The sequence below is a fragment of the Heptranchias perlo genome, chromosome 6, assembly GCF_035084215.1.
Source record: "Heptranchias perlo isolate sHepPer1 chromosome 6, sHepPer1.hap1, whole genome shotgun sequence".
NCBI classification, from domain to species: Eukaryota; Metazoa; Chordata; class Chondrichthyes; order Hexanchiformes; family Hexanchidae; genus Heptranchias; species Heptranchias perlo.
Genome location: NC_090330.1, coordinates 86360600 through 86384029, shown reverse-complemented (window position 1 = coordinate 86384029; position 23430 = coordinate 86360600). Strand labels below are relative to the sequence as shown.

Here is a 23430-nt window from a genome sequence, read left to right as displayed (position 1 = left end):
AGAGAGCATCTAACCACCTCCCCTTGATATTCAACGACATTACCATTGCCGAATCCCCCACCATCAACATCCTGGGGGTCACCATTGACCAGAAACTTAACTGGACCAGCCACATAAATACTGTGGCTACAAGAGCACATCAGAGGCTGGGTATTCTGCAGCAAGTAACTCACCCTCTGACTCCCCAAAGCCTTTCCATCATCTGGAGGCAGAAGATGTGGGTCTGATTCTTAATGAATACTTTATGTCTGTCTTCACAAAGGAGGGGAACGATGCAGAGATTGTAGTTAAGGAGGAGGAGTGTGAAATATTGGATAGGATAAGCATAGAGAGAGAGGAAGTATTAAGGGGTTTCGCATCTTTGAAATCACCAGGCCCGGATGAAATGTATCCCAGGCTGTTAAAAGAAGCAAGGGAGGAAATAGCGGAGGCTCTGACCATCATTTTCCGATCCTCCCTGGATATAGGCATGGTGCCGGAGGATTGGAGGACTGCTAACATTGTACCATTATTTAAAAGGGGAATAAAGGATAGACCTAGTAATTATAGGCCAGTCAGACTAAACTCGGTGGTGGACAAATTATCAGAATCAATTCTGAGGGACAGTATAAACTGTCGTTTAGAAAGGCATGGGTTAATCAAGGGCAGTCAACATGAATTTGTCAAGGGACTGCTGTATCTGATTAACTTGATTGAATTTTTTGAGGCGGTAACAAGGAGGGTCGATGGGGGGAGTGCGTTTGATGTAGTCTACATGGATTTTAGCAAGGCTTTTGACAAGGCCCCACATGGCTGACTGGTCAAAAATGTAAAAGCCCATGGGATCCAAGGGAAAGTGGCTAGTTGGATCCAAAATTGGCTCTGTGGCAGGAAGCAAAGGGTAACGGTTGACGAGTGTTTTTATGACTTGAAGGCAGTTTCCAGTGGGGTTCCGCAGGGCTCAGTACAGGTTCCTTGCTTTTTGTTCTATATATTAATGACTTAGACTTCAATGTAGGAGGCATGATTAAGAAGTTTGCAGATGATACAAAAATTGGCCATGTGGTTGATAGTGAGGAGGAAAGCTGTAGATGACAGGAAGATATCAATGGACTGGTCAGGTGGGCAGAAAAGTGGCAAATGGAATTCAATCCAGAGAAGTGTGAGGTAATGCATTTGGGGAGGGCAAACAGGGCAAGGGAATACACAATAAATGGGAGGATACTGAGAGGTGTAGAGGAAGAGAGGGACTTGGAGCCCATGTCCACAGATCCCTGAAGGTAGCAGGACAGGTAGATAAGGTGGTTAAGAAGGTATACGGAATATTTTCCTTTATTAGCCGAGGCATAGAATATAAGAGCAAGGAGATTATGCTTGAACTGTATAAAACAATAGTTAGGCCACAGCTTAAGTGCTGCGTACAATTCTGGTCACCACATTACAGGAAAGATATGATTGCACTAGAGAGGGTACAGAGGAGATTTACGAGGATGTTGCCAGGACTGGAGAATTTTAGCTATGAGGAAAGATTGGATAGGCTGGGGTTGTTTTCTTTGGAACAGAGGAGACTGAGGGGTGATTTAATTGAGGTGTATAAAATTATGAGGGGCCTAGACAGAGTGGATAGGAAGGACCTATTTCCCTTAGCAGAGAGGTCAATAACCAGGGGGCATAGATTCAAAGTAATTGGTAGAAAGATTAGCGGGAAGCTGAGGAAAAATGTTTTCACGCAGAGGTTGGTGGGGGTCTGGAACTCACTACCTGAAAGGGAACCCTCATCACATTTAAAAAGTACTTGGATATGCACTTGAAGTGCCATAACCTACAAGACTACAGACCAAGTGCTGGAAAGTGAGATTAGGCTTTGTAGCTCTATTTCGACCAGCACAGACACGATGGGCCGAATGGCCTCCTTCTCTGCCGTGAATTTTCAATGTTTCTACAAGTCACAAGTCAGGAGTGTGATGGAATACTCTCCACTTGCCTGGATGAGTGCAGCTCCAACAACACTCAAGAAGCTCGTCACCATCCAGAACAATGCAGCCCGCTTGATTGGCGCCCCATCCACCACCTTAAACACTCAATCCCTTCACCACTGGCGCACCGTGGCTGCAGTGTGTACCATCTACAAGATGCACTGCAGCAACTCACCAAGGCTTCTTCGACAGCATCTCCCAAAACCCACGACCTCTAACACCTAGAAGGACAAGGGCAGCAGGCACATGGGAACACCATCACCTGCACGTTCCCTTCCAAGTCACACACCATCCTGATTTGCAAATATATCTCTGTTCCTTCATCGTCGCTGGGTCAAAATCCTGGAACTCCCAACCTACCAGCACCATGGGAGAGCCTTCGCCACACGGACTGTAGCAGTTCAAGAAGGCGGTTCCCAACCACCTTCTCAAGGGCAATTGGGGATGGGCAATAAATGCTGGCCTTGCCAGCGATGTCCACATCCCATGAATGAAAAAAAACGCAGTTGAATCTTCTCTACCTAGGCTGATGTACAAGTTTCATATTTCCTGCTCCATTATGGATTATTTTACTTTCATCCATGTTAAAATCCATTTACCATTCCTCAGTTCAGCCACTTAATGTTTCAGATTACTTTGAATGGTATAAGTCTTTGGCCACATAAAAGCAAAACCATCCTTTTTGGTTCCAACTTCACCAACCTACATGTTTGCCTGCTCAGAATGAATCCAGTGATGTTCAACCTTGGTGTTCTCTTTGACCCTGTGCTGAGCTTTTTAACTCCATATCCAGTCTGTTTCCAAAACGTCATACTTCCACCTCTGGAACATTGCCTGCTTATGGCCCAATCTCTCCCCACATCTGAAGAAACCTTAATCCATACCTTCATTACCTTGAGGATTGATTTCCACCCTTCAAAAACTTCAGGTAACCTAGACTCCTCTTGCGCATCCATCACCCTCATCCTTGCCAAATTTCACCAGTAACCTGCACGCAGCAAAACTATTTTAAAATTCACATCCTCATTTTCATGTCCTTTCCCAGCTTTACTCCATCCTGTCTGACTGATCTTCTCACACTATACATCCCTTCCCACTGCTGACACCAGTTTATTGCTAGATCTCCTGTTCCACCATCAGAAGCTGACCCTTCAGTCAGTACACCCCTGTCATTTAGCGTTGCTATCCCACTCTCTGCCTTCAAAAGCCTCCTAAATACCGGACCTTACCTTCAGTCTCCCCCTTTCCCAATTTCCTCCTTTCCTGGTTGGTGCCCACCTCTTCCTTTGTAAAGCGCTTTGCGCTATTTTTAATGGCCCAGAATTTGCGGTCGCAGGGCAATGAACGCCACCCGCCGATAGTTAGACTTGCCCTTGCCCATTTAATTTCCATGATATTTTGCGTCACAAGTTGCTGGAAATGCAAGATGTACAGGGCATCTGGGACCTGAGTAAATAGGGCAAGCAACTGTGTATCTCCTTAACCAATCAGATTGAAGGATTGTGAAATTAACAGTGCAAGGAGTGAGAAGGAAGTGTAAATTTGAGTGGGTGAATTCAATGTCAAATCAGGTACAGAAAGAGGAATAAAGAGAGGGAAGGAAAGATTGATTAAGCGAGAGAGAAAAAAATAGAAAGGAAAAGTAAAAAATAATCATTCAAAATTTTTTTTAAAAATTCCCAACAACAATTAAAACCTGAAGGAATGAGATTCCACACTTGTAATAGTTAATTTTCAGTGCCAGAGAGGTTGACTGGCAGTAATTAACAGTTACCACGTCGTTAAAAGGGTCCTTAGATTTGGAATAACTTGACTTACCTTTCTGTGGTGAGTTTAGTTCGTATCCACCGCGCAAATACAGCAACTTCACGCCATTCAGTGGATTTCAGTGGTGAGGCAGACAGGGAGATGCTATTTTCGCAAAGCTAATCTCAGCAGCAACTTTTGGATTTCCACATTTAACCGCGCATCTGCCCCTCGCCTGAAGTTGCTGTACCATTTGCGCATAAATAACGGCGAGAGCCATTAGCCTCATCGTTATTTTGACAGCTAATTCTGGGCCATAATGTGAGGAGTGCGATATAAATGCAAATTCTTGTTATATAATTTGATATTAGCAGCAGACATAGCATTACAAGATGTACCCTCCTTCATATAATTTTTGAAATAATAACGTTTGGATTTAGAGACTGATTGCCTTATGTTGAAACATTTAAAAGTGCTTCATACAATTAATTTTCAAGGGCATTAGCTGCTGTGACACTGTTAGGATTAGCAGAGCCTCACTAGTCACTGCCCAAAGAGAGATATTTTGATTTATGTTTACAGTGATATTGTCACACCCACGTTAACCAGTATTCCTTCCACTTTCTATTGTTGAACCAGTTTTCAATACAGTTATTGTTTCAATGAGCCTTAAATCAGCTTCATAAGGCAGAGCAGGGGGAAGTGTCATTGAGCAACCTCTAAGACCTGGGTTTGAATCCAGCCAAGGCTGATTAGATGAAAGTTTATCCAGTGAACAGCTGAGCCATATAGAACAGCCAAGTCCTAGGTTCAATCCCTGCTCTGTGCTGAGTTAGCTGAGAGATATTGCCAAAGGGCTTGTAGCTGGTCACCCAACCACCCTTTCAAGAATGTCTGCAAAATCTGAGTTAGCTTATAATTGGGTTCAGCACCCTGGATTTAGGAGAGGAACAATGGTTATGGTTCCTGTATCTAATTGCTATTCCTTGACCCTTGCCGGAAGTGTGTGCATGGATGTCAAATGAGGACAGGAGCAGGTTTGGCCATAATGCACTCCATGATTAATTAACCAGCACCACTCAATGTCAAAACTCCTACCTGATTCCTGGCCACTTATGCCACATGCCAGAGGGTGACTGGCACCAGCGAAATAATGCCCCAGCAATGACACAACACCTTCAGGCGAAGAGAACGGAGGGAAATTGGCAAATAAAAAAGATTTACAGATTTATGTCGCACTCCTTTTATATTAATGATGGAAAAAAGATTTGCTGTTGTTCAGTCCGTGGGTACAACTGCTTTATTTATGGAGCTCTTAACATATTAATCTGGCCCTTGCCTTCTTTCTCTCTCTTCTTTGAGGATTTTAGGGTACAGGCCATTGCACAATAAGTCCACCTCCACCGCATCTAGTCTGCCAGAGATCAGACATGCTCATTATATATCTCCCCTCCAACTAGATTATTAATTATTGGATGAATTCAGCACAAGACTGTCCTTGTTTTCCTCACTAGATTATCAGGAATCCCTTTTCCCACTAATTACCAATCTGTGCAAAATGATGCATTGCACAGCAGGAGCACTCAGACCTGTAGAATTCTTTATTATGTTGCATTATGACATTAGATGTTGGATGAGGGCACCAGGCCACAATTTATCCTGTAACGTATTTATCAGAGCTGTACTGCAACACCTGTGAAATCTGGTACATTTTGCAAACTGTTTCATTTGAATATTTGTAGGTCATGCGTGTCTTCATTGGTAGGTTTATATTGGTGTGAGCGCAATGCAACTGTCACAGCAGTGTAATGTTGAAAATATAAAGAGGCTTTACATGATATTTTGTCAAGAATGCTCCTCCTAGATGAGTTAGATAGCCTTACCTTAAAGGCGTTTACCTCCAAGCTTGCAGAATCCTTGCTGTGACCCTGACATACATTCCAGCCAAACCACTGATGTAGATCTTATCTCGCCTTTCTTAACTGAGAAAATCTATAACCGTGATTTATATTTATAAGACTCCTACAGCACTGTTCTACAGTATTTGCATTAAATCCATAAATGCATTTATTTGCGCATAACACTTTTAGCTAGAAGGTTATTTCATATATTCCACAAATGAGAAAAGGCATTTTTTTCTACCTCACGGGGCTATTTTCAAAGTGAATTGGATGAAGAACGAGTCACTTATTCATCTTCCACTAAGAATATTGCAGGTCTTCAGAGACACCCCCCCACCATCCCCTTGAATTTTGTATTATAAAGCTGCCCTTTTTTGACTGTGTATTCTTCAATTCTATTAGTGGCTTCAAGTTGAAACAGTTTTCTTGATGCTTTATCTATAGCTGACAGAGTAAACTAAAATGACATGGTGATTGCCCACTTCTTTTTTCCCTGGCGTACTCTGAAAAAGATTCTGCAACAATATATCATTTTCCTTGAGAATAAATTTAAAGTGGATAGGATGGTCGTTCAGATTCATGTGCCACTTGAGTGGTAGAACACATTCTTGCACATAATTCTCTACATGCTGAGATCCTGGTCTTAGATGTGCTGCTGAGGGGAAGTGCCAAATGTACAAGAGGTGACTTTCCCCAGGGGATGAAGAGAGAGCTGGAGCGTTTCCCCAGGTGGCAATTTGCCCATTTGTCCTTTCAGCTAAGAAAGATGTGTAGCTCAGGGAGATCCATGAAAGCAGAAGAGAAGAAAATAGTTTAAAAGAGGGAATATCACAACAAAGTCGTTTTTGTTTAAATTTAGGTGTCTCTTCAGCAAAGTACGTACACAGTGGATGAGACTAATTTCCCTACAAGTTACTGATCTCGACTGTCCTGTCAGTGCAGAGCAAAACCTAAAGGCTTCCATCGAGGAAGGTGAATAAACTGGAGGGAGTCACTCTGGCCTTTTTAACACATCTCGTAGCAGACAGGAAAGAGCAAGAGATATTGCCAAAGGGTCACCCACCCACCCTTTCAAGAGCATCTTGCTGCTCTGCAGTATCTGTAGGTTAAATCTTTTTGTTGAATGAAAAACTAGTTTAATAATGTTGTATAAATATTAAATCAGAGCAATATTCTACTGGAGAGTATAGTACACCGGTTTCAGTTCTTTATCTGATTTAATGCTTTGATTGAATTCATTTCTTCTCCTCTCCCCAGGACATAGTGTTATCACTACTTGCTATTTGGTCATTATACCTGCTATTGTCTGGTTATATAACATGAAATGGAAAATAAATTTGAAACTGGCAAAGTGAATTGAAGGCTTATGCCAGTATTTTGTCAAGTAAGCAATGAGTTGAGTAGGTGGCTACAAAACCTCACAGCACCTGTGGTATTTCAGTAGCAAGTAGGGAGAGGGAGAGGAAATCAGTAATCGTTATGGGATGTTTGATCTTTAGGTATTTAGATAAGAAGATGTGTAGACCTAAGTATGAGAATTTCCAGGTTTGTGACCACCCTGATACGAGGCTGACTGATCACCGATCGTGGGTGGATAATCTATTAGAGAGGCATCGGGACAAACCTGTCATTGTAGTCCACGTTGGAAACAATGACCTAGGCACAGGTGGTCTGGTGGTCCTTCAAAGTGATTTCAAGAAGCAAGGGGAAAAACTCAAGGAAAGGGACTATGCAGTTGCATTCTCTGAAATACTACTGGTGGCACACACAGGAGAAGAGAGGCAGGCTAACAGGCTAAGCTAAGAGATATCAATACATGGCTAAGGATGTGGTGTAGGTACCAGGGCATTCTGGAAGACAGTAAGCTTATAGCGAATGGATAGACTTCATTTAAACAGAAGAGGAACAAGGATATGGTAAGAAAGAATAGATAGGGTGATATTTAAACCAGGAAGTAGGGGGGCAAAGGCTAGTACAGGGTACAGGATGCCCAGGAAGATTCAGCTAGGAAGCAATAAAATCATGTATACAGCATAGTATGGGAAGATAATAATGAATCTAAGGAATTCACAGGGAAGGCAAGGAAGAAGCAGCAAGGGAAGAAAGCCAAGCATCATTGGGGCATACGTGAATGAATGGAAGGGTTATACACAAATATAAGATGCACAGATATTAAGTCTAGCAACTAAAATGGCTGAATTCTTAAACCCCTCTCCCCTGCCCCCTCCACCCTCACCTCCAACGAAAAGTGTGAGAAGCTCATGGAATTCTTTGTCATTAAGATTGAGACCATCCGTTCAAATGCCTCTGCCGCTTCCCTCCCTTCCCCTAGCTCATCAAACCAAACTTCTCCTAAGGTTTTCCCCTGCCCTAGTCCTGATCTCACGTCTTTCTCTAGTTTCTTTCCTATCTCCCCTCATGCCCTCTCCGAGCTCATCTTGATCATGAGACCCACCTCCTGCTCCCTCGACCCTATTCCCACTAAACTGCTGACCATCCAACTTCCCTTCCTGACCCTCATGTTAGCTGATATTGTTAACGGTCCCCTCTGTTCAGGTATTGTCCCTCTCCCTTTCAAATCTGCCGTCATCACCCCCCTCAAAAAACCCACCCTTAACCCCTCTGTCCTTGCAATCTACTGCCCCATCCCCAACCTGCCTTTCCTCTTCAAAGTCCTTGAACGTGTTGTCACCTCCCAAATCCTTGCCCATCTTTCCTGCAACTCCATGTTTGAATCCGTCCAATCAGGTTTCCGCCCCTGCCACAGTACTGAAACGGCCATTATCAAAGTCACAAATGACATCCTCTGTGACTGTGGTAAACTATCCCTCCTCATCCTTCTTGACCTGTCTGCAGCCTTTGACACGGTTGACCACTCCATCCTCCTCCAATGCCTCTCCTCCATCGTCCACCTGAGTTGGACTACGCTCGCCTGGTTCCATTCTTATCTATCCAGTTGTAGCAAGTGAATCACTGCTCCCACAGCGTTACCTCTGGAGACCCCCAAGGAATTATCCTTGGCACCCTCCTATTTCTCATCTACATGCTGCCCCTCGGCGATATCATCCGAATACACAGATTTCGGAAGTATGCTGATGACACCAGGTCTACTTCACAACCACCTCCCTCAACCCCTCCACTGTCTCATTTGTCACATTGCTTGTCCGATTGGATAAGCAGAAATTTATTCCAGCTAACTGTTGGGAAGACTGAAGCCATTGGCTTTGGTCCCCGCTGCAAACTCCATTCCCTAACCACTGACTCCATCCCTCTCCCTGGCCACTGCCTGAGGCTGAACCAGACCGTTCGCAACCTTGGTGTCCTAATTGACCCTGAGATGAGCTCCCGACCACATATCCGCTCCAGCACCAAGACCGCCTACTTCCACCTCCGTAACATCGCCCGTCTCAGCCCCTGCCTCAGCTCATCTGCTGCTGAAACCCTCATCCATGCCTTTGTTACCTCCAGACTGGACTATTCCAATGGTCTCCTGGCTGGCCTCCCATCTTCCACCCTCCATAAACTTGAGCTCATCCAAAACTCTGCTGCCCATATCCTAACTCGTACCAAGTTACGTTCGCCCATCACCCCTGTGCTCACTGACCTACATTGGCTCCCAGTCTGGGAACGCCTCGATTTTAAAATTCTCATCCTTGTTTTCAAATCCCTCCACGGCCTCGCTCCTCCCTATCTCTGTAATCTCCTCTAACCCTACAACCCGAAATCTCTGTGCTCCTCCAATTCTGGCCTCTTGCGCATCCCCGATTTTAATCACTCCACCATTGGCGGCCGTGCCTTCAGCTGCCTAGGCCCTAAGCTCAGGAATTCTTTCCCTAAATCTGTCCTACTCTCTACTTCTCTTTCCTCCTTTAAGACGCCCCTTAAAACCTACCTCTTTGACCAAGTTTTTGGTCATCTGTCCTGATACCTTCTTATGTGGCTCAGAGTGAAATTTTGTTTGATAACGCTCCTGTGAAGCACCTTGGGATGTTTTATTACGTTAAAGGCACGATACAAATACAAGTTGTTGTTGTTGTTGGATTAGAAGAATTGGTGCGCAAGATGACATCTAGAATCTGAAAATATGGTAAAGAATAGTCAGCACGGATTTCAAAAGGGAAGGTCATGCTTGACCAGCCTTATTGAATTCTTTGAAGAAGTAACAGAAAGAGTAGACAAGGGTAATGTAGTAGATGTAATATATTTGGATTTTCAAAACGCCTTCAAAGGTACTGCATTGTAGACTCATGACTAATGTCAGAGCATGTGGAATCAGAGGACAAGTAACAGAATGGATAGCAAGCTGGCTACAAAACAGAAAACAGAGAGTAGGGGTTAAGGGTAGCTGTTTAGACTGGCAAAACGTGGGAAGTGGTGTTTCACAGGGATCGGTGCTGGGACCACTGTTGTTCACCATTTCCATAAACAATTTGGGCTTGGGAATCAGAAGTACAATTTCAAAATTCGCGGACGACACCAACTTGGGAGGTATAGTCAATGCTGAGGAGGACTGCGACAAATTAGTAGAAGACATTAATAAATTTGGAGCATGGGCGTGTAATTGACAAATGGATTTCTATATAGATAAATGTCAGGTGGTGCATTTTGATAGGAAGAATAAGGAGGCCACGTACTCTTTGGAAAATGAGTCTAAATGGGATAGAGGAGTAGGTTAATAAGGCCATAAAAAAGCAAACCAAGCACTGGGGCCCATTTCTAGAGGGACAGAAATGAAAAGCAGGGAAGTTATGTTAAATCTGTATAGAACATTGATTAGACCACACTTAGAGTACTGTACACAGTTCTGGTCTCCATGTTATAAAAAGGATATAGAGGCACTGGAGAAGGTGTAAAGAAGATTTTCACGGGTGATACCAGAACTGAGAGGTTATACCTATCAGGAAAGATTGAACAGGTTGGGGCTCTTCTCTCTAGAAAAGAGAAGGCTGAGGGATGACCTGATTATGAAAGGGTTTGATAGGGTAGACATGGAGAAGATGTTTCTGCTTGTGGGGAAGTCCAGAACTAGGGGCAATAAATGTAAAATAGTCACTAATAAATCCAATAGGGATTTCAGGAGAAATTTCTTTACCTAGAGAGTGGTAAGAATATGGTATTCGCTACCACCAAAGGAAACTAGATAAACACAAAGCAGAAAGGAAAAGAAGGTTATGCTGATAGGGTTAGATGAAGAGAAGGGGAGGAGACTCGTGTGGAGCATAAACATCGGCATGGACCAGTTGGGCTGAATGGCCTATTTCTGTGCTGTATATTCTATGTAATTCTATGTAAGAATGTCATCATTGTAGGTATAATGAAAACTTGGTGGGGGAAAGAGCACTAATGGGACACTGGAAGGTTATAATCTGTTCAGAATAGATGTAGGTGGAAGGAGTTGCATTTTATAAAAAGGTTAGCATAAGATACAGAGAGCCAGGACATCAGAGAGCACATAGAAGAGACTGAATCTCTTTGTATGGAGCTAAATGAAGGAAATAACTGGGAATTTGTACTGAGTGCCTCTAAAGACAGCTGACATTGATGAGCTATTTGGCAGGAAAATAAGGAGTGCATCCAGCAGAAGTAATGGCCCGGAATTTGCTCTGAGTGAAGAACGAACGGTGCCAGTCGCTCATTAGATTTAAACTTACCCACAAACAATCCATGGGCTTTAGTTTTTTTTTATTAGTTCATGGGATGTGGGCGTTGCTGGCAAGGCCAGCATTTATTGCCCATCCCTAATTGCCCTTGAGAAGGTAGTGGTGAGCCACCTCCTTAGTGCGGGAACTTCCTCTAATGGTGAGCTGTAAAAAGTGTTGTATCCTCTCCCGGGCTTCTCTGAGCAGTGTGAGCAGAGAAAGGATCCCTCTGTCCCCTCAACCAATCGGATTGAAGCATCCTTGACAAGCCGTGCAAACACAGTACCAGGAAGTGCAAGCTACAACAGTAAATTCAATGTAAACTCAGTAAGATAAAACAAAATAAAGAGAGGGTAAGAAATATTGAATTAAAAGACAGAGGTAAAAGAGACAGAAAGAAAAAGTAAAAAAAATAAAATTTTAAATTTTTTTTTAATTGTCCAACAACAATTAAAATTGGAAGGAATGAGACTACACATTTTTAAAAGTTAATTTTCAGTGCCAGAGAGGTTGTTTGGCAGTCATTAATACTTACCAAGCTGTTAAAAGTTAGCTTCGACCTAAAAACAGGGCATACCTTTTTCTGCATAGATTAGTTTGTTTCCAGCTGGGTAGGAGAGCAACTTCACGCTGGTCCATTCATTCGAGCCAGCAAGGCCTCCTTCCCAGCAGCTTTTGGAGGAGCAGGGCATCTTGTAGAGCAACCTCCAAATGTCCGCATTTGACTGCGCATGTGCGTTCGCTGGAAGCTGCTCTTCCATTTGCCCTTAAACAACAGTGAGCGCTGTTCGGCTCTCCATTGTTTTTGGAGCAAATTCCGGGCCATTGTTTTAGTAATGTGGTATTTTAATGACATAGATATTGAATCGGTTTGGTATGTGCTAGGAGTAAAAAATTAGGAATTACTGGATGAAGTAAGGGAATTGCTGCATGGAACAATGTATTATAGTGAGGACTAGAAATGAGACTGTATTTGGCCAATAATGAGGACATTATGCCAGGAATTGAAGTGGGAGAACAGATGGAGAACAGTGATCATAGAGTCCTAAGGCTCAGGATAAGGAAAGGAAAGGAAAAGAGTAGCAGTACCAGTAGACCACTGAACTTTGCAAAGCACATTTTAGAGGAATGTGCACAGAGATAAGAGGAGAATGGGGAAGGGCTGAAAAAGATGATGGAGTGGCAGCTACATAGAACAGACTTAAAAAGATAATTGATAGGATAATGGTATATATAACCAGGAGCTGTAAGAAGCATTGTGGGTGATGAAGGCCAGCCTGGATAATAGGGAAGATAATTAAAGCCTTTTGGGATAAAGTGAATATATTCAATAACTATAAAAGCTGTCTGCAACAGGGGATAGTAAGAACCAATATAAGATAAAACTTAGAAAATGCAGAAGAACTGTTAAAATGGCTAAGCAGGCATATGAATTTAAAATTGCTAGGAAATTATGACATTAAGACATTTTTGAGAACATTGTGGAAAAAAGGCAAAAAATGTGAAATCAATGTTAAGAGTAGTGGAGATGTGGACATAACTAAAAAATTGAGTATAGTTCCATATTTACAAGGGAATGGACATATTTACAGAGGCTGTAGCAAAGTGGGTGTTGCAAGATAGTCAGAATGAGAGGCGAAATAAAATTAGCATCATTACAGAGTTGATTCTTGAAGAAGATCTGAGTGAGTAAGGTACCTAGGCTGGAAGGGCTTCATCCAAGAGTTCTTAGGAAACTCGAGGAGGTGAACCAGTGACAAATATTTAGGGATTCCTTAGATAATGGAGTAGTACCAGAGGACTAGAGAACAGCAATTGTAGTGCCCTTAGATAAAAAGGGTTAAGGAGGGATGCAGGGAACTCTCAACCAGTGTCTTCACTACCAGGGAAAATTCTATAGCCGATTATCAAGAACAAGATAGCAGAACATTTAGGGAGATAATATCTAATTATTAAGAGTCAGTGCGAATTTACAAAAGGAATGTCATTCTTTACCAAATCAATAGAATATTTTGATAAAGTAATTAAGAATCTAGATTGGTTGGCAAAGCAGATATGGTTCACTTGAGTTTTAGCAAAGCTCTTGATAAGGAATTTCGTGGAAAACCAGTTGGGAAAATGAACTGGTCCAATATTGGCAGTGTCTTGTGAGACGGATCGAATCCTGCGGGGTGATAGCAAAGAGAGAATGGGCTCGGTTTTCGGGTGAAGGAGCGGGTGCGTTGGGGGCGGGGGGGCTCCGAAAATCGCTGAAAGCCCGAGCGGGTTAGGAGCCCGGCTCCAACCCTCCAACTTCCGGATTCCCCAGTGAAGTGTCTGGGTGCGCACGCGCCTCCCGAATGCGGAAGTCCCACCAGCAGTTAAAGCCGGTGGGATGATACTTTGCATAGTTTGTCAGCTAGTTGAAGCACTTGAAGTACTTAATTGTCTCGACATTTGGCAGGGGTGCGATTTTCAAGCATTCTCAGCGTGTTTGCCATGCAACAGACGTGTTTCAGCCAGCAGCCAGTGGGAGATGCAAATGCTTATTTGACAGGTGGGGAGAAAATGGCATTTATTGCAGCAGGGCACTCTGTCACTTCAGACAAAGTTTTGGCTGCAAGACGTTTGTGTTTTCATGCAAAATTCTTACTTTCCACCCAAAACTCTGCAGTTCAAACATATTTAACTACTTTGCGGAGCCCTTCAGACTCACACCGACACGATGGGGGGGCGCATGGCTGCATTCACCACTACATCCAAGGACGAGCAACATCACCAGCCTCACCAGGCAAGGCGTCCACCTCCGCCACGTGGAGCCCAACAACACGGTACTGCACCACAGGCACCTGCAAAAAGCACAGAGGGCAACAACAGAGAGAGCAACATCGCAGGAGGCACTACCCTCGCTACAGACCGAGGCTCAGCTTCCTGGACCTCTCTGAGGAGCAGTGCATAGAGGCTCAGACTCAGTTGCCAGGTAGTCGCAGATATCTGCAGCCTCCTTCATGCCGAGCTGCTCCCGGCAGGGCTGAGCAGCATCTCCTTACCTGTCACTGTCAAAGTCACCACTGCCCTCAACTTCTTCGCCTCCGGATCATTCCAGGGTGCCATCGGGGAAATCGCCGGGGTCTCTCAGTCGCCTGCACACGAGTGCATAAGGCAGGTCACCGACGGCTTGTTTCACAAGGCCTCGCACTACGTCAACTTCCCCATGGATGACCTCAGCCAGATGTAGATTCCACTCTTGGCTGGCTTCTCACGGATGTAGGGTGTAATCGATTGCACCCATATAGCAATACGAGCACCTCCACACGAGCCAGGACTGTTCATCAACAGGAAGGGCTATCACTCCATCAACACTCAGCTCGTTTGTGACCACCGCAAAAGATTCCTTCACGTGTGCGCCAGATTCCCTGACAGCTGCCACAATTCCTTCATCCTCTGGGAATCCAATATCCTGCCCCTCTTCCACGCACCGAACACCCTTAAGAGCTGGCTCCTCGGGGTAAGGGATATCCGCTGCACACGTGGCTCATGTCGCCTCTGAGGAACCCCATCACCGAGAAAAAGCGTCGATATAATGACAGCCACATTGCCACCAGGTCTACAATTGAGCATGTTATAGGGCTGCTCAAGATGCGCTTCAGGTGCCTTGATCGTTCTGGGGGAGCGCTTCAGTGTGCACCAGACAGGGTAGGACGCATTGTAGTCGTGTGTTGTGCCATGCACAACAGGGCACAACAGAGAGGGGTGCTGCTTGAGGAGGCCCCATCCACATCTGCCACCCATATTGAGGAGGAGGAGCAGGAGCAACCCATGGGCAGAGCAGCGGCTCACCTGGCTGCTCGTGAGGCCAGGGAGTCACTGATATGTGAACAGTTCTCCTAACTGCTGACAGTGTGAAGAGTCCAGTCCTCGCACCACCTGGAAAGAGCGGCGCCCACACCAGCCCCCTGACCCCCACCCCTCCCTGCACAAAACAGTCCAGCAACTACAAATACACCCACTGTAGAGTGACCCAATGGGTGGCATCAAGTGTCGGTGTTCATGGTGAACCTCATAAAGGACCTTATTACAGAAGCCAATTGAGTGCACCTGGAGTACTGTGAGCAGTTCTGGGCACCGCACCTTCGGAAGGACATATTGGCCTTGGAGGGAGTGCAGCGTAGGTTTACTAGAATGATACCCGGACTTCAAGGGTTAAGTTAAGAGGAGAGATTACACAAATTGGAGTTGTATTCTCTAGAGTTTAGAAGGTTAAGGGGTGATCTGATCGAAGTTCATAAGATATTAAGGGGAACAGATAGGTGGATCGAGAGAAACTATTTCCGCTGGTTGGGGATTCTAGGAGTAGGGGGCACAGTCTAAAAATTAGAGCCAGACCTTTCAGGAGCGAGATTAGAAAACATTTCTACACACAAAGGGTGGTAGAAGTTTGGAACTCTCTTCCGCAAATGGCAATTGCTAAATTTAAATGTGAGATAGATAGCTTTTTTGGCAACCAAAGGTGTTAAGGGATATGGGCCAAAGGCAGGTACATGGAGTTGGATCACAGATCAACCATGATCTTATCAAATGGCGGAGCAGGCACGAGGGGCTGAATGGCCTACTCCTGTTCCTATGTTCCTATGTTCCTAAGAGTGGCCAAGACATGGCAGTAGTGGTAACAATAATAAATTTAATGTGTGTTTAACAAAAAACTAATATAAATAAAAAACATGACCAACCATCAAACACCCTTTTTGTATACCCTTTGTGCTTACAAAACCTTCGCCTTTCGCTTCCGTCTACTTCTACATGGTGCATCTCCTGTGGCTGCAGCAGAGGTAGTGGCAGGTTGCTCTTGTTCATGCCCTGACCGATTAGACACATTGGGCCTACGCCCTCTGGGTTTTGGTGCCCGTGAGGGCCCCTCCAAAGACTGCTCCACCTGCACCTGTGCAGGGGCAGACTTGGCCACCTGGAGAGGAGGTAGCATTGTGGGTAATGGTTGAGAGGGGGGCAACCTATGAGACATGGGAGCGCTTTGAGTGGCGTCCCCACTTCCATGACCCCTTTAATCATCATCTTTCCCCTGGGCCAGGCCCACACCACTCCTACCATTCTGCTGAACAACAGTTTGGAGGACACGTGTGAAGCCTTGCAAGGCCAATGCTAGAGTATCTGCCTGCTTGTTTAAGGCAGCAGAATGTTGTTCATCCTGAGTCCGAACGGCCGTTGTCAGGGCCTGAATGGACTCATTTGTGAGCCGTGCTTGAAGCTCAATGGAGGCGAGCCTTCCCTCCTTCGCAGACATTCCCGCATTTACCGACGACACTATCTCAGAGATGCCCTCACGTTCCTGTGACAGTATCTCAGAGATTCAGTCCCGTACCTGTGCCACCATTCCACTCATGCAGGAGTTGGATTCCTCCATCCTCTGTGCTATTGTGGAGTGTGTGCATGGCACCTGTTCCAGTACCTCGCAAATGTACTGCTGCCCCTCAATCATTCTCTTTTCAAAGGATGGCCCCCAGGGTTCAGTATCCGTGTCCAGCTGAGCAGAGCCTGGAGAGGAGTACTCCCACCGAGGCAGACTCTCCACAGCTGCCCCTGCCACCAATGTCTGCTCATGCTCACATGTGTGTGGTAAGTCACCCTGTGCGACCCCAACTAACTGTGGACTAGGACCCGCTAGGAGGCCAGCAGATCCTCCTGAGGAGTCACCCTCTGCCATCACAGCGGTCGCTGAAGCCCTTGTAAGAGAACAGAAGGCAATATTAAGCATGATCACAGGTGTGTCATGTTGCGATGAGCATACTGTGATGCTGAATATGGCAAGGCATGTTAACATCAATTCATATTCTGTGTGCTGCATGTTAAAGTTCTGTTGGGTGCCAGTCTTGGCGTCCCCGACAGACAGGCACTCAAGGGTGCGGCCCAGCTCCAGCGCCTCCTGCTCGGCATCTGTGAGGATGATGATTTGTTGCGGCCCCCCTCCGGTCCTCGCTCTCTCCTGTGCATTCTGGGCTGTCGTCTCCTATAAGGGGAGAAAGTACAGACGCATGAGTGAGTGATGGTGACATGGCCAACCGATGAATGCATTGGCTTTGGTGAGGCTGACCGTGAAAGAGGTGCATCAGAGGGTGAGTATGAGACAGAGCCATGACATTGGATGAGGATTGGGTTGAGTGGTAGCGGTGGAGTGAGTAATGGGGAGGTGAGGAAGTGCAGGTAAGTAAGCCTTCAGTGGGTGTGGGGAGTGATGTGATAGAGTAGTGTTGGTAGTGCAGAATGAGTTGGGGGGTGAGGGCGGTGATGTGGAAGACAGAATGTAGGAGAATGATTAAGTGTGCTCACTTTGGCTGACCTAGTTAGGTCATTGAAGCGCTTCCTGCACTGGATCCAGGTGCGGGAGATGTTGCTGCTGCTGGTGACCTCCTCTGCCACCTCGAGCCAGGCCTTCTTGCTGGCAGAGGCAGGCCACTTCCTCCCGTCTGCCGGGTAGAAGACATCCCTCTTCCTCCTCACCCCATCCAATAGCACCTGGAGTGAGGCATCGCTGAATTTTGAAGCACCCTTTCCCCTGTGCTGCTCCTTTGTGCTGTGTGGGTGTTTGCTCCAGGAGCAGCCATTGGAGGACTACCCCTTTAAATAGAGCTCCTCCAGCTGACAGCCTGTGATGCAGGTGCGCAGTCCGCCCACTGCGCAGCTTTCGGACGGCAAACCCGGAAGCCACATTAAGTGGCTTCAATTGACCCGCGAACGTGTGGGAAACGGACATTTTTTATTGGGTGGGTTACCCACATGCCCAATCACCCCCCTGCTGCCATCCCGCCTCCCCACTAATATCGGGGCCTATATGTGTAAATGACTGGTATTCTGAATGGAAAGGTGTGACAAATGGGGTCCTGCAGTATTAGGCTGGTACTTTTCAACATGTTCATAAATAATCTAGAAGGGAATGTTAGTAGATTTATCTTAAAATTTGTGGATGACACCAAAATAGCAGGAGTGGTTAATATGGTGGAAGATGGAATGAGCTACTTGAGGCTTCACTGTTTAGGGACTTGGATCAATAATTGGCAGATGCAGTTTAGTATTAATAAGTGCAAAGTTAAGGGATACAAAATAATCAGGAATTGTAGGATTAATGGGTAAGAGCTTACAAAGATAAATCAGAAAAGTCATTGTTGATAAATCCTTCAAGAGATCAAACCGATGTCTTGGCTGCCATCAAGAAAGCAAATGAGATGTTAGAAAAGAGGAGTAAAGTGTAGATTGAAACAGATTATTCTGCCACTAAATAATGTATTGGTCAAGCTACACCTGGAGTATTATATGTAGTTCTGGAACTATCATTATAGGAATGATATAGCTAAGTTGGAAGATATGCAGAGAAAAGATGCTGCAATGATCAGTAGAGTATCGAATAAAACATATGAGGACAAACTCAAAAACAATGCTCCTCATTGGAAAGGAGAAGACTGAAGGGGGACTATGATTGGAGATATCCAAATTATTGAGGCCGGGGGATGTAGAGGTTCGTACAGGGATATTGAATTTGATAGAGGATAGCAGAGCAAGAGGATATAAATATAAGTTGAAACATTCACTCCCTTCACCACCGGTGCACCGTGGCTGCAGTGTGTACCATCTACAGGATGCATTGCAGCAACTCGCCAAGGCTTCTTTGACAGCATCTCCCAAACCTGCGACCTCTACCACCTAGAAGGACAAGGGCAGCAGGCACTTGGGAACAGCACCACCTGCACGTTCCCCTCCAAGTCACACACCATCCCGACTTGGAAATATATCGCCGTTCCTTCATTGTTGCTGGGTCACAATCCTGGAACTCCCTTCCTAATGGCACTGTGGGAGAACCTTCACCACACGGACTGCAGCAGTTCAAGAAGGCGGCTCACCACCACCTTCTCAAGGGCAATTAGGGATGGGCAATAAACGTTGGCCTTGCCAGCAACGCCCACATCCCATGAACGAATAAAGAAGTAGATTCAGGTAAGATAGCATTACTTCACTGAGAAGGTGGTCAGTTTTTAGATTAGCTTACCAATGTGAGGTTTTAGAGCAAGTAACTTAGATCTTCAAGGTCAAATTGGACAAGTATCCTGAGGAGATATACCTCATTATTTACAACTGCTGGACAGCATGAAGGCAGCCTGGATGGAACTGTGGTCTTTTCCGATCTTGAGGTTTTCTATGTTTTTATGAGGAATACTGCAGTTTGAAAAAAGTTTAGGGCAGTTTTTTTGGTACTTCAAAACCACAAAAACATTGCTGGCTTATCTCCTATCACAGATATTGCATTTTGTATCTGAACAGGAGCTTCAGTAACGATAACAAGTAAGAACAGTGATGTAGTACATTCACTGATAAGACAGCTACAGTAGAGGGTTTTTCTTTAAGTTGTGCTTAAGTTGTGCATCAGTCCCTTAAGTACTTGTGCTTCACAATCTTAAGTTGTGCTTCAGCATATGTTTCATGTTTAATTAGATGATTCTGTCCTTAGAAGGCTGCTGCCAGTGAAATTCAAATGAAGGATTGCAAATCTTTGCTGTATTTCATTGTTGAGAACTGGTTTGGTAGTTGGACTTGGGCCATAATTAGTGTGAAAAGTGCTTGTGTGAGTAAGTGATCTAATTATTGCTTTATAAAACTGAATTTTCATTAAAATATTTTACCGGTGAAGGAAATGTATAGAGTTTTTCTTCTGTTAATTATTTTGAAAATTCTCCCCTTGTCTCACACAATATGTCCTGGGTTAGAGAGTGGGCAGGTGGCTATTACCAATGGTAATCCTGGTGAGATCCTGAATGAATATTTCACATCGGTATTTACGGTTGAGAAAGGCATGGATGTTAGGGAACTTGGGGAAATAAATAGTGATGTCTTGAGGAGTGTACATATTACAGAGAGGGAGGTGCTGGAAGTCTTAACGCGCATCAAGGTAGATAAATCTCCGGGACCTGATGAAATGTATCCCAGGACGTTATGGGAGGTTAGGGAGGAAATTGCGGGTCCCCTAGCAGAGATATTTGAATCATCCACCGCTACAGGTGAGGTGCCTGAAGATTGGAGGGTAGCAAATGTTGTGCCTTTGTTTAAGAAGGGCGGCAGGGAAAAGCCTGGGAACTACAGACCAGTGAGCCTGACATCTGTAGTGGGTAAGTTGTTAGAGGGTATTCTGAGGGACAGGATCTACAGGCATTTGGAGAGGCAGGGACTAATTAGGAACAGTCAGCATGGTTTTGTGAGAGGAAAATCATGTCTCACGAATTTGATTGAGTTTTTTGAAGGGGTAACCAAGAAGATAGATGAGGGCTGTGCAGTAGACGTGGTCTACATGGACTTCAGCAAAGCATTTGACAAGGTACCGCATGGTAGGTTGTTACATAAGGTTAAATCTCATGGGATCCAAGGTGAGGTAGCCAATTGGATACAAAATTGGCTTGACGACAGAAGACAGAGGGTGGTTGTAGAGGGTTGTTTTTCAAACTGGATGCCTGTGTCCAGCGGTGTGCCTCAGAGATCGGTGCTGGGTCCGCTGTTATTTGTTATTTATATTAATGATTTGGATGAGAATTTAGGAGGCATGGTTAGTAAGTTTGCAGATGACACCAAGATTGGTGGCATTGTGGACAGTGAAGAAGGTTATCTAGGATTGCAACGGGATCTTGATAAATTGGGCCAGTGGGCCGATGAATGGCAGATGGAGTTTAATTTAGATAAATGTCAGGTGATGCATTTTGGTAGATCGAATCGGGCCAGGACCTACTCCGTTAATGGTAGGGCGTTGGGGAGAGTTATAGAACAAAGAGATCTGGGAGTACAGATTCATAGCTCCTTGAAAGTGGAGTCACAGGTGGATAGGGTAGTGAAGAAGGCATTCGGCATGCTTGGTTTCATTGGTCAGAACATTGAATGCAGGAGTTGGGATGTCTTGTTGAAGTTGTACAGGGCATTGGTGAGGCCACACTTGGAGTACTGTGTACAGTTCTGGTCACCCTATTATAGAAAGGATATTATTAAACTAGAAAGAGTGCAGAAAAGATTTACTAGGATGCTACCGGGACTTGATGGTTTGACTTACAGGGAGAGGTTAGACAGACTGGGACTTTTTTCCCTGGAGAGTAGGAGGTTAAGGGGTGATCTTATCGAAGTCTATAAAATAATGAGGGGCATAGATAAGGTCGATAGTCAAAATCTTTTCCCAAAGGTAGGGGAGTCTATAACGAGGGGGCATAGATTTAAGGTGAGAGGGGAGAGATACAAAAGGGTCCAGAGGGGCAATTTTTTCACTCAAAGGGTGGTGAGTGTCTGGAACGAGCTGCCAGAGGCAGTAGTAGAGGCGGGTACAATTTTGTCTTTTAAAAAGCATTTGGACAGTTACATGGGTAAGATGGGTATAGAGGGATATGGGCCAAGTGCAGGCAACTGGGACTAGCTTAGTGGTATAAACTGGGCGACATGGACATGTTGGGCCGAAGGGCCTGTTTCCATGTTGTAAACTTCTATGATTCTATGATTCTATAATCCATAACTGGCCTCTGGGAAGTTCCTGAGAGTGCAGTGAAGTGACTCTTGCTTTTCATTGTTTTTTCTTTCTCATCTGGCCTCCATGGCATGGCAGATTGGAGTACCAACACTGTATCACCAGGGAACTATGTTAATGTATTGTTAGAAAAACAGAAACATTTTCAGATTTTCAGGTTGTCCGTGTAATGTTTGTTAGCTCATTTAAATCTTGGGTGTAGTTGAAGACTAAAAAATTGGAATATTTTAGAATACTGGCTTTCTCTTACTATTAAGGAAGGATAGGAGTGGAAGGATTGGCAGTTTCAGCCTAGTATTGTTCACTCCCATCTATTGTTGTCAGCCGAGGCTCAGCGGTAGCAGTCACACCTCTGAATCAATAGGTTATGGGTTCAAGTTCCTGAAGGAGTGCTGCACTGTTGGCGGAGCCCTCTTTCAGATGAGACATTAAACCGAGGCCCTGTCTGCCCTTACAGGTGGACGTAAAAGATCCCATGGCACATTTTGAAGATGAGCAGGGGAGTTCTTCCAGTGTCCTGGCCAATATTTATCTCTCAACCAACATCGCTAAAAAAAAAGATTATCTTTTATCTCATTGCTGTTTGTGGGGCCTTACCGAGAACAAATTGGCTGTCGCGTTTTCTACGTTACAACATGACTAGACTTCAAAAAGTACTTCATTGGCTGTAAACACTTTGGGATGTCCTGAGGTCATGAAAAGTGCTTTATAAATGCAAGTTCTGTTTTTTTCTGTATATCCAGTCTTGATATACATCTTTGCTTGGAGCTCCATAGAGTGATTAAAGAAAATGTACATGAAAAAGCAGTGCAACTTTGCAATAATTAAAAAACAGACAACATGCTTAGACTGCCAATATACTGCTTTTCTAACTGAAGATAGGTTGAATATTAAGAAGGAGATCAACGGGCGAGTTTATTAATTTTCTGGTCTAATCCCAATTTTGCTAAATAGGGCACAGAGTTCATTGTGTACGTTCATTACACCTTAATTATTCTTCACATTTCAGACACTTAGATTTTAGCATTTAGTTTTGCTGTGTGTGCACGGGCTTATTTATATCTCTTCTGCTCCCAAATTGCATGCAGTTGAGAGTCATCATGTCAACAATGTCGCATGGAGGCATCTTCCCTCAAAGATGTTTTTCACCAAAAATGAAAAATGAAATCCAATTCCAGTTTTGAATTTATTGATAAAAGACCATGTAGTGTGGCCTTTTCCCCAACCGCCTTTGTATCACTATGTCAGTTACTGTGTTCAATTACAGCCCTAATATCTCACCTACTGTAGAAAGACAAAGCTCTTTGAATTTCAACATATCCTGCAATCAGTACAGTTAAAATTTCAACTTTTAGTCATTTGGGAGTTAATGATTTTGCTGAGCAATTAGAAAAGCATACATTTGGACAGAAATGGTGTGAGTTTTAATTTGCATTCTGTAACGCAGGGTGATCCTCTTAGGAGGGCCGCTCTGTAATAACCTTCTTCACATTCTTTTAACAAACTGAGAAAAGGCTGAATGACAAAACAGAACTGACATTCACTCTCTTCTTTCAATCACCCAAGTCTGTTTTCAATTTGGAAAGACAGTACGCATTATGCATCCATTATTGTTTAAATTTCATCTGGAATAAAAATCCCTTTAACAGCAAAGT

The 23430-nt window shown here is 44.5% G+C and overlaps 1 protein-coding gene across 1 annotated transcript in view; it reads left to right on the top strand.

Annotated features, from left to right (window-relative positions):
• gpc6a (glypican 6a) overlaps positions 1-23430 on the top strand; it is a 1048968-nt gene that overhangs the window by 260007 nt on the left and 765531 nt on the right. The window lies entirely within an intron of this gene.